Source organism: Neoarius graeffei, chromosome 1 (genome assembly GCF_027579695.1).
Source record: "Neoarius graeffei isolate fNeoGra1 chromosome 1, fNeoGra1.pri, whole genome shotgun sequence".
In the NCBI taxonomy this organism is placed as follows: domain Eukaryota; kingdom Metazoa; phylum Chordata; class Actinopteri; order Siluriformes; family Ariidae; genus Neoarius; species Neoarius graeffei.
Window position 1 is genome coordinate 28,333,855 of NC_083569.1, and position 15,023 is coordinate 28,348,877.

The following is a 15,023-nucleotide window of genomic DNA, read 5'->3' on the forward strand; positions in this document are numbered from 1 at the left end:
GCTCGGCCGCCATTATTAGTTCGCAGCGATTTACAGGTCGGCGGCGCTGCACGCGTGACATCGTTTGCGCCAGTCCGTTGTTTTGTTTCCACTCGGACTGTATCCTATTCTCTGCAGTGGCGTGCGTTCTTGATACCGAGACTTTTGAAAAAGACACGAAAGCTCTTCAAACTCGTCCTCAATCGTTGGCTCTTTGGATTAGGATGACATCGAACCTTTTGCCGCGGAGAAAGAAGCGGACGGATTTTTTTTCCTGATTTATCCTTTGCTTCAGATGGTTTGGCTCGTTGGTCTAGGGGTATGATTCTCGCTTAGGGTGCGAGAGGTCCTGGGTTCAACTCCCGGACGAGCCCAGGCTTTACCTTAAATGGTCGATCTGGACTGGGGTATCAGGGATGTCGCTAGAGTGCGTCTTCCTTAAAGTGCGAGTCTAATGAAAGTGACATCAGAAAATCCCTGCCTTGCTGTGTGTGATGTGCTCGAATACACTGTAAAGTTGGCTAATACAGTTTTTCTCAATTGGTTTGGCTCATTTCTTGAAACTGAGATGACATTCTCAAAATAACATGGACAAATCCCCAAACCCACTTGCAATTTCTCACAACAGATTGGCATTTCTCATTGCTTTCATCAAATTGCAAATCCTTTGTACATGTCTCAAGTGTCTAGTGCATCCTTGCAAATGGTTATGTACAAGTGGCCCACAGTTAACACAATCATCCCACATTTAGCACAACTTCCAAATTAATAGATGTTCGTAATCCATCCCAATTAGCTGTTTCTCAATGTAATGGTCGTTCCCTCCAAAACATGTCAGAACAATTTCATCATATAAGTCATCATATGCAGAATAGTCTGCTCAATTGTCAAAATTAGTCAAGGACATAATACAATATAGTATATATATTTTTGGAAGATTTTGGAAGATTTTTGGAATAAATACATGGCAGTCAGGTGAATAAGTGACAGGTGAATTCAGGTTTTGACTAACGATGGAGGAGTTTCCCACATCACAGATGACCAATCCAACAGTTTGTGGAGTTACCTGGCAGGTGTTGTGTATGACTGTGACTGCTGCCATACATGTATACTGTATATAGAGCTTGGCCTGGTGCCAGTACTATTTGCAGAGTGAACATGGAGGAACCTCAACAAGGACAACTTCCAGCTGGAGGAAGGGGAAGAGGAAGAGAAGGAGGAGGAAGGAGAGGAAGAGGAAGAGGAGGAGGGGTGCAGATGCGTGGTGGTGGAGTAGGGGGAAGAGGGCGAGGAGTGCGTAGGCATCACACTGTCCCCGATGAAATTCGAGCCACCATTATTGACCATGTAGTCAATCATGGCCTAACCATGGCAGAGGCAGGGTGCCGAGTGCAGCCTAACGTGCCACGCTCTACAGTCTCCTCCATCATACAACCCTTTCGCAGGGAAAACAGGTATGCACTCAGGCAGTGATGGAATTACAATTTTTTCTAGGAAAGCTGTGTGTGTGTGTGCACGCCTGCACATGTGCGCATGTGTGTAGGCCCATACTGCAAAATCGTATGATGCAGTGTTGCGTATATAAAGTGACAAAGAAAATACTACAGTAAATTGGACAAAATAAAGTAAATTACAGTTGCAGTTTAGAGTAGTATTGCAGTGCAAATTGTCATGTCTGTGTCTATCTGCAGAATTGGGCGACAGCCTCCTTTGGGCGGTAGAAGGAGATTGCTCACAGATCCCCAGGAACAAGCCATCTGCAACATGGTTATACAAAACAATGCCATCACACTCACACAGATCCGCAATGCAGTCCTTCAAGACGAATCCATCTTCCACAATATCAACTCCATTAGCATCTCAACCATAGACCGGGTACTGAAGTGAAATCATATGACCATGAAACAAATATACAGGGTACCATTCGACAGGAACACAGAGAGGGTGAAAGAACTGCGGTACCAGTATGTGCAGGTAAGTCAATTACTGTATTTGTTTTCCACCATTGTAACCTATACACTATGCAGAGGTTCAAAGTTTGGGGGGTTTTCCGTATCTTTACTGTGCCTTTGGAATCCAGTATCTGACCACAGAATTTTGCCTAACGACTGTAACAGAAAACTGTGATCAGTATTTCTCCATTTTGTGTCAAAGACCACGTGGAGTACCTCTGCATAGGCCAGCATAGGTTTGGAACTGCTGCAGGTTATATTGACTTTGTGAAGAACATATTACTGCTGTGTATGACCCATCTACATGATTTGGTTTTACCTATATTTCTCTTTTGTAGAGAATAATTGCATTGGAGGGGATTGAAACACCTCATCTCCTGGTGTTTGTAGATGAGGCTGGTTTCAATCTGGCCAAGAGCCGCAGGCGCAGACGTAACATCATTGGCCAGCGGGCCACAGTGGACGTCCCGGGTCAAAGAGGGGGAAATATTACAATGTGTGCGGCCATTTCTGACAATGGTGTGGCCACACGTATTGCAAGCCTGGGCCCGTACAACACTCAGAGGCTCCTCCTCTACCTGGACCGTCTGTATATGGATTTAGTCCCCGAAAATGAAAGGGGTCTCGAAGCACCCCACCTACCACAGTTTGTCATTGTGTGGGACAATGTGAGCTTTCACCGTGGCCCACTCATCAGAGCATGGTTCAACAGCCATCCAAGGATGCGTAATGTGTTTTTACCACCATATTCTCCGTTTCTCAATCCTATTGAAGAGTTTTTCTCTGCTTGGAGGTGGAGAGTTTATGAACGCCACATTGGGGATCAGAGGTCTCTCCCCAGTGCGATGGATGCTGCCTGTGAAGACATCACAGGCGATCAGTGTCGGGGTTGGCTAAGACATTCACGCCGCTTCTTCCCACGCTGCATCGCAAGGGAAAACATCCGGTGCGATGTAGATGAAAATCTGTGGCCAAACAGAGAGCAGCGGATGGATGGCCAGGAGGATGAGGATGGTGACCAGGAGAGGGTGGGGGAAGACGGCAACAGCGACTAGTCCAAGTGTTTCATTTCTGGAACTTTATTGCTTTTTTGGTTCATGTTTATATTTTGCCATACAGCCTTTCAGCGCGAGGACGCATGATATCACATGCAGAAGGTCAATGCATAATTTCCTTTTACCTATATTCTCTGTATGTAATGCAGTAATGCATGCAATTTGGTTTGTGTGAAAATTGTGTGAATAAACAATTTCCTTGGCGAAATGAGTGCACTGTGTGTGGTGTCAAACTTTGGAGGCTGCTCTCACTGTAAAACCCTATTTCTCCAGTTTTATATATAATAGTATTCCTTTAGCTAGACCTCTGACAAAATGTCTAAGCATTTTGACTTGCAGTGCTTACACAATGCCAAAGGGACAATGCATTTTGGGGGCATTGACTATTTATGTGAGAAGGATATTTAGTTTTGACACATGGGTAAACTGTTTTGGGAGAGATATGAGCATTTGCAGATGATCCATGTAGTTGTGCTGAGCCATCCAGGTCATTTAGACAGAAGCACTTAATGAACGAAAATGAGGCCAAGCAATTGAGAAGGATCTATGCCATTTTTATGGTACTGACTATTTATATGGGAAAGGGATTTCATTTTGAAGCATGAATGAACAGTTTTGGGAGACATATGACATTTTGCTGGTTATCTGAAGGGTTGTGCAGAACTGTAACACTGTTTGGCAAAATGACCTTATAGTTATAGGAATGTCATCTCAGTTTCAGGAAATGAGCCAAACCAATCGAGAAAAACTGTAAATGAAAAATTGGTTTGGGTTCCTTTTTCTGCACCTGAATTGAGGAATGTGTAAAGGACATTAGACACTGGATGCTTATTCATTTGCTTCTGCTTAACTCTGACAAAACGGAAGTACTTGTCCTGGGACCACATGCAGCTCGAAGTAAGTTTTCTGATTCCACAGTAACTCTGGATGTCCTTTCTGTTTCTTCACGTGTAGCAGTAAAAGACCTCGGAGTGATTATTCACCCCAGCCTTTCATTCGAAACTCACATTGGGAAGGAAGCGGATTTTTTTTTTTTCTTTTGAGCGAGCTGCTTGTTGGTCTAGGGGTATGATTCTCGCTTTGGATGCAAGAGGTCCTGGGTTCAACTCCTGGACAAGCCCAAGTTTTACCTTAAATCCTTAAATGGTCGATCTGGACCGGGGTATCAGGGATTTCACTTGGCTGAATTGTTCTTCAAGTGCTCATCTCATGAAAGTTACATCAGAAGGTGTGACGTGCTCAAATACGCTGTAAAGTTGCCGGATAAATCAAAAAATGATTTTGAAAAGTGCTTTTTTGCATCTGAATTCTGTTCCAAAAATCACTAAAAGCTCGGCCGCCATTATTAGTTCGCAGCGATTTACAGGTCGGCGGCGCTGCACGCGTGACATCGTTTGCGCCAGTCCGTTCTTTTGTTTCCACTCGGACTGTATCCTATTCTCTGCAGTGGCGTGCGTTCTTGATACCGAGACTTTTGAAAAAGACACGAAAGCTCTTCAAACTCGTCCTCAATCGTTGGCTCTTTGGATTAGGATGACATCGAACCTTTTGCCGCGGAGAAAGAAGCGGACGGATTTTTTTTCCCTAATTTATCCTTTGCTTTAGATAGGTTGGCTTATTGGTCTAGGGGTATGATTCTCGCTTAGGGTGCGAGAGGTCCTGGGTTCAACTCCTGGACGAGCCCAGGCTTTACCTTAAATGGTTGATCTGGACTGGGGTATCAGGGATGTCGCTGGAGTGCGTCTTTCTTAAAGTGCGAGTCTAATGAAAGTGACGTCAGAAAATCCCTGCCTTGCCGTGTGTGATGTGCTCGAACACACTGTGAAGTTGGCAAATAAATGAAAAATTGGTTTGGGTTCCTTTTTCTGCACCTGAATTGAGGAATGTGTAAAGGACATTAGACACTGGATGCTTATTCATTTGCTTCTGCTTAACTCTGACAAAACGGAAGTACTTGTCCTGGGACCACATGCAGCTCGAAGTAAGTTTTCTGATTCCACAGTAACTCTGGATGGCCTTTCTGTTTCTTCACGTGTAGCAGTAAAAGACCTCGGAGTGATTATTCACCCCAGCCTTTCATTCCAAACTCACATTGGGAAGGAAGCGGGTTTTTTTTTTTTTTTGTTGTTGTTGAGTGAGCTGTAGGTTGGCTTGTTGGTCTAGAGGTATGATTCTCGCTTTGGGTGTGAGAGGTCCCGGGTTCAGCTCCCGGACAAGCCCAAGTTTTACCTTAAATCCTTAAATGGTCGATCTGGACCGGGGTATCAGGGATTTCACTTGGCTGAATTGTTCTTCAAGTGCTCATCTCATGAAAGTTACATCAGAAGGTGTGACGTGCTCAAATACGCTGTAAAGTTGCCGGATAAATCAAAAAATGATTTGGAAAACTGCTTTTTTGCATCTGAATTCTGTTCCAAAAATCACTCAAAGCTCGGCCGCCATTATTAGTTCGCAGCGATTTACAGGTCGGCGGCGCTGCACGCGTGACATCGTTTGCGCCAGTCTGTTCTTTTGTTTCCACTCAGACTGTATCCTATTCTCTGCAGTGGCGTGCGTTCTTGATACCGAGACTTTTGAAAAAGACACGAAAGCTCTTCAAACTCGTCCTCAATCGTTGGCTCTTTGGATTAGGATGACATCGAACCTTTTGCCGCGGAGAAAGAAGTGGACGGATTTTTTTTTCTTAATTTATCCTTTGCTTTAGATAGTTTGGCTCGTTGGTCTAGGGGTATGATTCTCGCTTAGGGTGCGAGAGGTCCTGGGTTCAACTCCCGGATGAGCCCAGGCTTTACCTTAAATGGTCGATCTGGACTGGGGTATCAGGGATGTCGCTGGAGAGTCTTTCTTAAAGTGCGAGTCTAATGAAAGTGACATCAGAAAATTCCTGCCTTGCTGTGTGTAATGTGCTCGAGTATACTGTCAAGTTGGCAAGTAAATGAAAAATTGGTTTGGGTTTCTTTTTCTGCACCTGAATTGAGGAATGTGTAAAGGACATTAGACACTGGATGCTTATTAATTTGCTTCTGCTTAACTCTGACAAAACTGAAGTACTTGTCCTGGGACGACATGCAGCTCGAAATAAGTTTTCTTACTTCTACCCTGGGGACAAATGCCTAAGTGCCATTGCTTCTGTATTTGAGGCCCAGGTAACAGCTGATCTGTGCAAGTGCTGTGGTTTCTGTAGTGTATTGGTTATCACGTTAGTCTTGCGCACGAAAGGTCACCAGCTCAAGCTAGGCAGAAACAGTGGCTGGTTGATTTATTTATTTTTATTTTTTTTTGAACTCATCAGTGAGTGACTGCTGAGCTGTGATCTCTGCTCTGTCCGTGCCAACTACAGAAGCAAGTATTTGCTTTCGACCAGCCAACGTATGGACACATTTGCTGAGCAAATCTTAAACAGTGACTCTACAGTTCTCTGTTTGTGGACAAATATGCACCTGTCACTTGTAGCCAACGAAAGGAAAACATGCAGGAGCCCTTGTTCTTCACCGCTTCATGGGTCGAACGTACGCAGGGGCAAACTGATGTCATTCAAACCTGCAAACAACGACTTACGTTGCTAGTGGAAAGAACAGCCCTCAGTCACCTCCTTGGCCCGTCCAAACAAGGCATTCGATTTCTTCCCGTGATGTTGTTGCAGCGCTATTCGATGCTGAACCTTGTCACACTCGACCACCAGCTCATCTCTACGATGCCAAGGCCGTGCCCCTATTCTCGTGACAATTGTTTAAGTGGGAAGTTGAGCAATATTTATATAATACCAACGAAAGGCGACAACAACCAAATAAGGGCAGTTGCCATTTTCCGATGTAAAATTTCGTCACTTTTAATACCCGCCGGGAGGACCCGACAACTACCTTGGCAGTGTTCGGCAGTTTCCGCCATGCATCTCCCAGAATTCAATGTGGCACAACAAACATGGCTCCCAAGAAGAGGATTGTTTCTTCGGGGCAAGAGTCCGACAAAAATGCCAAGAAAACAAGGACGATTTTGTCGTATCTTGGCAAAACCGGCAGCCAGCGTGACTCCAACAACAACAGCGACAGATTGTGCGTCCACGAGGGTGACAAAAATGAAGACGGTTGCTGCTGACTAGTTCTTATCTTGCATACATATATATTGGTAAATTGTATAGGTTTGTATATATTGTATTGTTGAATCATGCAAAATTATACTATTATATCCCTTTTGAAGACAGCAACAGTATTTTACCTTTATTCATAGATACTTTTGAATATTTTGTTTTCTCATGCCAAGCTACACTAATACATGTTTTGTGTACTGGTACATGCTCTATTTTTTTTACTAGTGCTGTCTTGCCTGTGGTGCAGACTAGCACAAAGTAAAACAGTTGCCCTGTAAGACAAAGCTCTTAGGTTCAGTTCTGTAGCTCTCAGTAGTTCTGTAGCTCTCAGTTCTGCCATGATTAGTTTGTACCCAGTTCTCTGTTGTTAGTTTAGAGCAGTGAAGCCCCTGCAGTAGTTCTCAGTTCAGTTCATGACCTCGCACTTTAGAAGCCAGGCAAACACAATGAACCCAAACGTCTTTCCATTTGCCAGTTGGGTTTTATTCCATAATGACATCAATTCTTTGCATCATCGTAAGATGTAAGAGAGTGTAGAATTGAAACCTTGCTTTCAATTTAAAACTACAGGTTGCAGATGCAAACACTGTGAATGAAGTACATTTTGGGTAACAATCTGTTGTTCAAGCTAGAAACTTAATCTTGACAAAATGTAACATGAAAATGAATGTTTTGTTTCTTGAAGAACAGTTGTGTTCTATTTTTATAGTGGTGATACCTTTATTAGTGGGCGGCACGGTGGTGTAGTGGTTAGCACTGTCGCCTCACAGCAAGAAGGTCCGGGTTCGAGCCCCGTGGCCGGCGAGGGCCTTTCTGTGCGGAGTTTGCATGTTCTCCCCGTGTTCATGTGGGTTTCCTCTGGGTGCTCCGGTTTCCCCCACAGTCCAAAGACATGCAGGTTAGGTTAACTGGTGACTCTAAATTGACCTTAGGTGTGAATGGTTGTCTGTGTCTATGTGTCAGCCCTGTGATAACCTGGCAACTTGTCCAGGGTGTACCCCGCCTTTCGCCCGTAGTCAGCTGGGATAGGCTCCAGCTTGCCTGGGAACCAGTAGAACAGGATAAAGCGGCTACAGATAATGAGATGAGATGAGACCTTTATTAGTACGTTGTGTGGAAGGATAATGTGTGGGTGTGATAACTAGTACATTTATGAATTAGTTGGTATACTTCAAGTTGTAGTAGCCCGTAGTGTCAGGGTGAGGGGGTTTGAAAGACCTGTGGAGGTATCATGGAATGATAACTTTGCTGCAGAGAAGGATCTGTGAAGACTGAAATTAAAAATAGAGTGAGAGAATAAAGAATTACAGTAATGCTATGAGTTGTAAAGCTAGATATGATGTAAATATAGGCATTATTAGGTTGAGAAGGGTATAGTATGGAGGCTTGTGTATCTGCAGAAAATATTTCCAAATTGCAGAACAAAATTTTGACATTCTGCAATATTGCAGAACACTGGAAAAAAGTATTTCGACCACTGCCTTTAATGTTGAATGATGTAGAAATATATTGTTAAATTTTTATATTAATTACTTTTTACTAATTAATTAACTACTTTACTAAATGCACACCTTCCTAGCAGGGAGAACACAAGTAGGTTCCAATATGTGCATGAGCTCCCTAAAGCCCACATTTCCACCATTCACAATGGCTGAGTGTCTTTAAGAATCATATTAACCTGCAGGGGTTAGCACTGTCACCTCAAGCCAGAAGGTTCTGGGTTCAAACCTCACAGCCGATGTGGCCTTTCTGTGTGGAGTTTGCATGTTCTCTCCATGTCTGTGTGGGTTTCCTCTGGGCGCTTCAGTTTCCTCTACAGTTCAAAGACATGCAGATTAAGTAAAATACCCAGCCACTGGGGTTGTACAAGCCAGTGCCTACTTAGTGCTGATCCCAAACCTGGATAGATTGGGGATGGTTGTATCAGGAAGGGCATCTGATGTAAAACCTATCGGCATTTTTTCACTCAGGGTACACATTTCTGTTCCAAAATGGTCATTTTTTGAAAGTTTAGTTTTCAGATTTTTAGTTAGTGCATTTTGTTTCCACATATCTTAGTATTACAGTGTGAAAATTTCATGAGGTATCCTCATCTGATTCAGAAGATATGGCCTGTTGATCAAGACCACTGTTTCAGTGAATTGGTGGGGGCTACGGAGACTACACCAGTGTATATTTTTTTCCACAGAATAAAAAAAGAAAGATTTAAAGGTATAACTAGATATATTTTATTGGAAATATTATGAAATACAATTTGCATGGCAATGAGCACAGAATCAAATATATTTTCTCATGAAGAAACGCCTAACGAAGAATTGGGGGCTACGGAGACTGCATGGGCTACGGAGACTACATTTCTCAATTAAACCACTACTCAGTGCAATTCCTTCAAGTCTGTAATGACTAAAGGCATTTTTATACCTTTACTTCTCATGGTAATTATAAAAACATTATGGGAAATTCTTTAACCCTGATTAAACCCCGAGTTTAGAGAGGGCTACGGAGACTACATTGCTTTTTCCATTATCCCAGTGAACATTTTCAATGAACGCTGAAAGGTGTCGGTGCCTTACAGTCAACAATTTTTTTCTGTGCATTATTCCTACATATATAGAGATTGAAACAACCAAAATGGATACCATTAAAAGAATCAGTGATTGAATTTTTGGGTTCCTTTTTGAGAACACTGAACCTTTTTGAGATTTGGCATAACGACAGACACATTATTAAAGAACTGCAAAATTTTTGCCAGGTGATAAATGACTCCTTTATATGCATATATTAAATTAAGCAGAGATACTACATTATCATTTCATATCAATCTTATAGCACAAAATGCACTAGAAATGTGGGATTCTGTATGATGTTATATAGTTCAATGTACAGTGGAACAGTATAACATGCCAAAACAGCCCTAAAATGGACCAAAAAGGCATAAAAAACTGAAAGAATCAACATGGAAACAAAATTTAAAAAGTGTTCTTTGTGGTGATCCGATGAGACTAATGTAAACATATCAGTTTAATACAAGAAACTTGACATATCTTTTTTTTTTTAAATACACCTGCATAACAGTGGTTAGCGCTGTCGCCTCACAGCAAGAAGGTCTTGGGTTCGAGCCCCGGGGCCGGCGAGGGCCTTTCTGTGCGGAGTTTGCATGTTCTCCCCGTGTCCGCGTGGGTTTCCTCCGGGTGCTCCGGTTTCCCCCACAGTCCAAAGACATGCAGGTTAGGTTAACTGGTGACTCGAAATTGACCGTAGGTGTGAATGTGAGTGTGAATGGTTGTCTGTGTCTATGTGTCAGCCCTGTGATGACCTGGCGACTTGTCCAGGGTGTACCCCGCCTTTCACCCGTAGTCAGCTGGGATAGGCTCCAGCTTGCCTGCGACCCTGTAGAACAGGATAAAGCGGCTAGAGATAATGAGATGAGATGAGACACCTGCATAACATCTTATTTCTCCAAATGTGTACCCTGAGTGAAAAAATGCCGTATGCCAAATTAAATGTGTGGAACAGATCCGCTGTGTCGACCCTTAATGGGAGCAGGTGAAAGAAGATGATTAACCAAGACCTCATCTATCATTGGTTTTCTGGAATCTATAACACAAAGATGATATCTTTCAGTTAAACAGAGTTTGATTTTGATGACACATTTGAAACAGAAAAAAGATTCTTACTTTTGCCTGGTCTGTTGGCAGGCGGCTCATTCTCATGAAAAGCTCTATAATGCCTCAGCACTGATGATGTCTCATCTCATCTCATTATCTCTAGCCGCTTTATCCTGTTCTACAGGGTCACAGGCAAGCTGGAGCCTATCCCAGCTGACTACGGGCGAAAGGCGGGGTACACCCTGGACAAGTCACCAGGTCATCACAGGGCTGCACATAGACACAGACAACCATTCACACTCACATTTACACCTACGGTCAATTTAGAGTCACCAGTTAACCTAACCTGCATGTCTTTGGACTGTGGGGGAAACCGGAGCACCTGGAGGAAACCCACGCGGACACGGGGAGAACATGCAAACTCCACACAGAAAGGCCCTCGCCGGCCATGGGGCTCGAACCCAGACCTTCTTGCTGTGAGGCGACAGTGCTAACCACTACACCACCGTGCCGCCTACCTTCAACCATGAATATGCAATATGAATATAATTGTGCATGATGATGATAAAATCTTCTAATAAAATATGACCAGAAGACCTTATTGGGAGGAACCATTTCAAAATGTTCCCACATCGGTGAATATTTCCTCTTGTGTACAGGATCCATTTTAGAATAAAGACAAGAAAAGAAATAAAGAAAAAAATGTTTTTAAAGTGTGTGTGTGTGTGGGGGGGGGGGGGTGAGAACATTACCACTACTACAGTCAGTGCACTAATATTATTTGAAACACAATCACTACCACTTAATAATACAAACTGCAAATGTTGGATTGATATACAGTATAACATTTTCCAAAAAAAGTTTGAAAGAAAAGAAATATTCTCTCCGATATTCTCTCCAACCCACAAAGTGGCGGCTCTTTTGCCCGCTTTTTTCCGGGAATCGACTCTCAGGGTGAAACTCTGACGGGAACCAAACAAACCGAGGCCTCGTTTTTCACTGGTCATGTAGTTTTCTTCTGAACGAGCCATGCCTCAAGGTGGGGCTTCATTTGCCACGCCCTCTTATACTCGGCACGCGCTTCAGAGCCTCGGCTTCAGACGGCCATCACTATCGACCAATAATTGCTGATTATTGTCTGTCTGTATTTTGTCACAGCATTAAATCATAATGTATTTTGTGTGTGTGAGCAGTTTAAGGACAGTTCCCCCATTTCCCCCTGATGAAGCGATCAGCCAGGATGTGTTTCTATCTGACACTTAAAGACATTGATTTGAATTAAAAAGTCTGCAAAGGGAATAAATCTGAATTAATAGTACAGATCTTTGCACAGATAACGAAAAAAAGTGTCATGAATTCAGTTACAGGTGTTTACATTTTTCCTAAACCTTTGTTTGTTAAAATTGCATTTTATATACTCTATGTTAATATATTTTTTTAAACCTTTATTCGTCACATGCACACTTCAAGCACAGTGAAATTCATCCTCTACATTTAACCCATCTGAAGCAGTGAACACACGCACACACACCCAGTGAGCAGCCCAGAGCGCACAGGGAGCAGTACCTTGCTCAAGGGCACCTCAGCCCAAGGTCGCCCCACACCAACCTACTGTAACTGCATGTCTTTGGATTGTGGGGGAAACCAGAGCACCCAGAGGAAACCCACGCAGACAGAGGGAGAGCATGCAAACTCCACACAGAAAGGCCCTCGCCAGCCATGAACCCAGAACCTTCTTGCTGTGAGGTGACCATGCTAACCACTACACCACCGTGCCACCCAAAAGAGCAGGCATGCAACGAGGGTGGGAATCGAACCCACACATGCAGAGCACAATGGACTAGCAGTCCATCACCTTAACCTCTCAGCCACCTTGCCTACATTTATGTGTGTGCGTATTTATTTTGTATGATGCAATGATCTTTGGTGTGTTCATAACTCTGTCAACATCAACACTCAGACTCATTAAAATATTTGTTGGAACATTATTGCTGTATATTTATTTAATAAGCCTGTTATGAAAATGTGAAAACTACATATTCACAAATAAATCCGTCTAAAATGCTCATCTGAAGTCTGACTGAAAATGAAATTATAATCATTTGAAACCAATTGCGGGTGGCACGGTGGTGTAGTGGTTAACGCTGTCACCTCACAGCAAGAAAGTCCGCGTTCGAGCCCCGTGGCCGACGAGGGCCTTTCTGTGCAGAGTTTGCATGTTGTTCACGTGGGTTTCCTCCGGGTGCTCTGGTTTCCCCCACAGTCCAAAGACATGCAGGTTAGGTTAACTGGTGACTCTAAATTGACCGTAGGTGTGAATGGTTGTCTGTGTCTATGTGTCAGCCCTGTGATGACCTGGCGACTTGTCCAGGGTGTACCCCGCCTTTCGTCCGTAGTCAGCTGGGATAGGCTCCAGCTTGCCTGCGACCCTGTAGAACAGGATAAAGCAGCTAGAGATGATGAGATGAGATGAAACCAATTGCAGTAAATTCTGTGCTGCTTTTCCTGATCAGAGGCTAATTATAGGATTGGATCAAAACACAGTAAATGAATTATTACATAATGCTGGTTTGGGCCATAAACTTGTGTTTTGTACAAATCTTTGATTTCACTCCTTTTGAAGAAAAGTCCAACTTTATTCACGGATAATAATCCACGAACCACAACAAAATGCATTTGAAACCAATCGTAGTAAATTCTGTGCTGCTTTTCCTGATGGTAGAATAATTATTGGACTCGGACTGATGGGTTCGGAACCAAACAAAACCGCTTCCTCATAAAGCAACGCGGTGGAACAGAAAGACTTCACCGACCAATCAGGCGGCACTTTCCTCATGAATATTCATGATTTCCCCGCCTACCTCACAAAAATTGAAAGATGCATTCAGAATTTGGAATGTTTGTGTTTAAATCTTTAGAATTTTTCCCCCCAGAAAAACATTCATTTGTAGAAGCGGCGAGATCAGGATCCCAGCAGCGACTCTGACACAGCGGTTATTCCCACAGCACCGCTGGGTTTATTCCCGCACCGGCAGGAATGAACTTCAGGAGCGAAGCGCCTCAGCCCGGGTGGAGCAGACTGACCGAGCCCTGGAACGGTGAGGTTTCTCAGTTTCAGTGCTTTAAACACCTCATTATTACAAAAAGGGTCAAAAATAGCAGTGAACAGGCGGAAACGCTCTCAGGAATAGAGTTCACAGCGTTCAGAGGGTTTTTGCTCAAAGCGACCTGTTCCTTATTGTTTGGCGAATTGGTTTATATCCATGATAATGAGCCTAAAGTTAGCGGCTAGTCAGAAAAGTTGGATCCAGTTGCTAAGCTAATTAGCTGTTAGCATTAGCACATTACTGTGTGAGTATTAAAGCTAACGGATACAAACACTGCAGATAAATTCAAAAAGAAAATGAACTGAGTAAATTAGCCTAAGGAACCTAAATGAAAGAAGGACAGTGAGGGATGAAAATAAAAAGAGGATGTTATTGTTCTAGTTTGGTCAGTAGTTATTTTCATTTCCCTCAGGCTAAACACAAATGACAGTGTCGATCATCTCCACACATCACACCCACTTGCACAAATTGACAGAATGGGCATGATTGTCTGTTTTAACTACATGATTTTACTTTAAATTTAGTCCAAGTATATTGATAATTACTCTGAAATCAGGGTTGGTCATATTTCGCGATCAACGGCTCATTTTCCTTTAGGGCCCGAGAAGCGGAGGTGCAGGCTGAGGGCCTGAGGGTCTACACCTCCAGTGGCACATGCATCTTTGGCTCAGGCCTCATACTTGTGAAAAATCAAAAACGTGCATAGCGCATGGGTTTGGGTGTGACTGAGGAGCTCCATATCGTCCTGAATGCAGGCAATGGGCTGATGTCTGAGTGTGTTTATTTCTGTCGTTGCCACAGAATTTGTTCGATCTCCATGGTTTTTGGTGGGGACATTATCATCACCATGACAGACATATTTCACACTGGCTTATATTTGCTCCACTCAACAGGAAGTCAGCTGTTTTGAAAGTTTTGCATTAAAAACAAAAATTCGTACAGTATGTACTCTTTCAAACTCCTTGGATTCCCTTGAAATTTGGCTGGTATAAACTCCAAATACGTGAAAATAAATTGCGAAGGTATAGTGAATATGGCATGGTTTTAAAAAAAAAAGCTCATTGAGTGTGACGAAAGGGTGAAAAATTAAACTACGCTCAAATTACATTTTGTGTTTCCTGTGTACTACAAAGTTCACAGTTTCCAAAACGGATGTCCATTTAACTCATGTAGTCCTAATTTTGCTGTGAGGCAGGCAAATAGCTTTCAAAAAGAGGATAGATCTTGATGGGTGA

The 15,023-nt window shown here is 43.1% G+C and overlaps 1 long non-coding RNA gene and 3 other non-coding genes across 4 annotated transcripts; 3 read left to right on the forward strand and 1 right to left on the reverse strand.

Moving 5' to 3' along the window:
• Window positions 1–281: 281 nt before the first annotated feature.
• trnap-agg (transfer RNA proline (anticodon AGG)) lies at window positions 282–353 on the forward strand. Its single transcript has one exon. It is a non-coding gene; the product is annotated as a tRNA-Pro (tRNA).
• Window positions 354–1,195: 842 nt separating this feature from the next.
• LOC132887149 (uncharacterized) lies at window positions 1,196–2,339 on the forward strand. Its single transcript, XR_009654776.1, has 3 exons — window positions 1,196–1,433; window positions 1,671–1,953; window positions 2,270–2,339. It is a non-coding gene; the product is annotated as an uncharacterized LOC132887149 (long non-coding RNA).
• A 3,358-nt stretch (window positions 2,340–5,697) lies between these two features.
• On the forward strand, window positions 5,698–5,769 carry trnap-agg (transfer RNA proline (anticodon AGG)). The gene has a single exon. It is a non-coding gene; the product is annotated as a tRNA-Pro (tRNA).
• Window positions 5,770–12,477: 6,708 nt separating this feature from the next.
• On the reverse strand, window positions 12,478–12,559 carry trnas-gcu (transfer RNA serine (anticodon GCU)). Its single transcript has one exon. It is a non-coding gene; the product is annotated as a tRNA-Ser (tRNA).
• Between the last annotated feature and the right edge of the window lie 2,464 nt (window positions 12,560–15,023).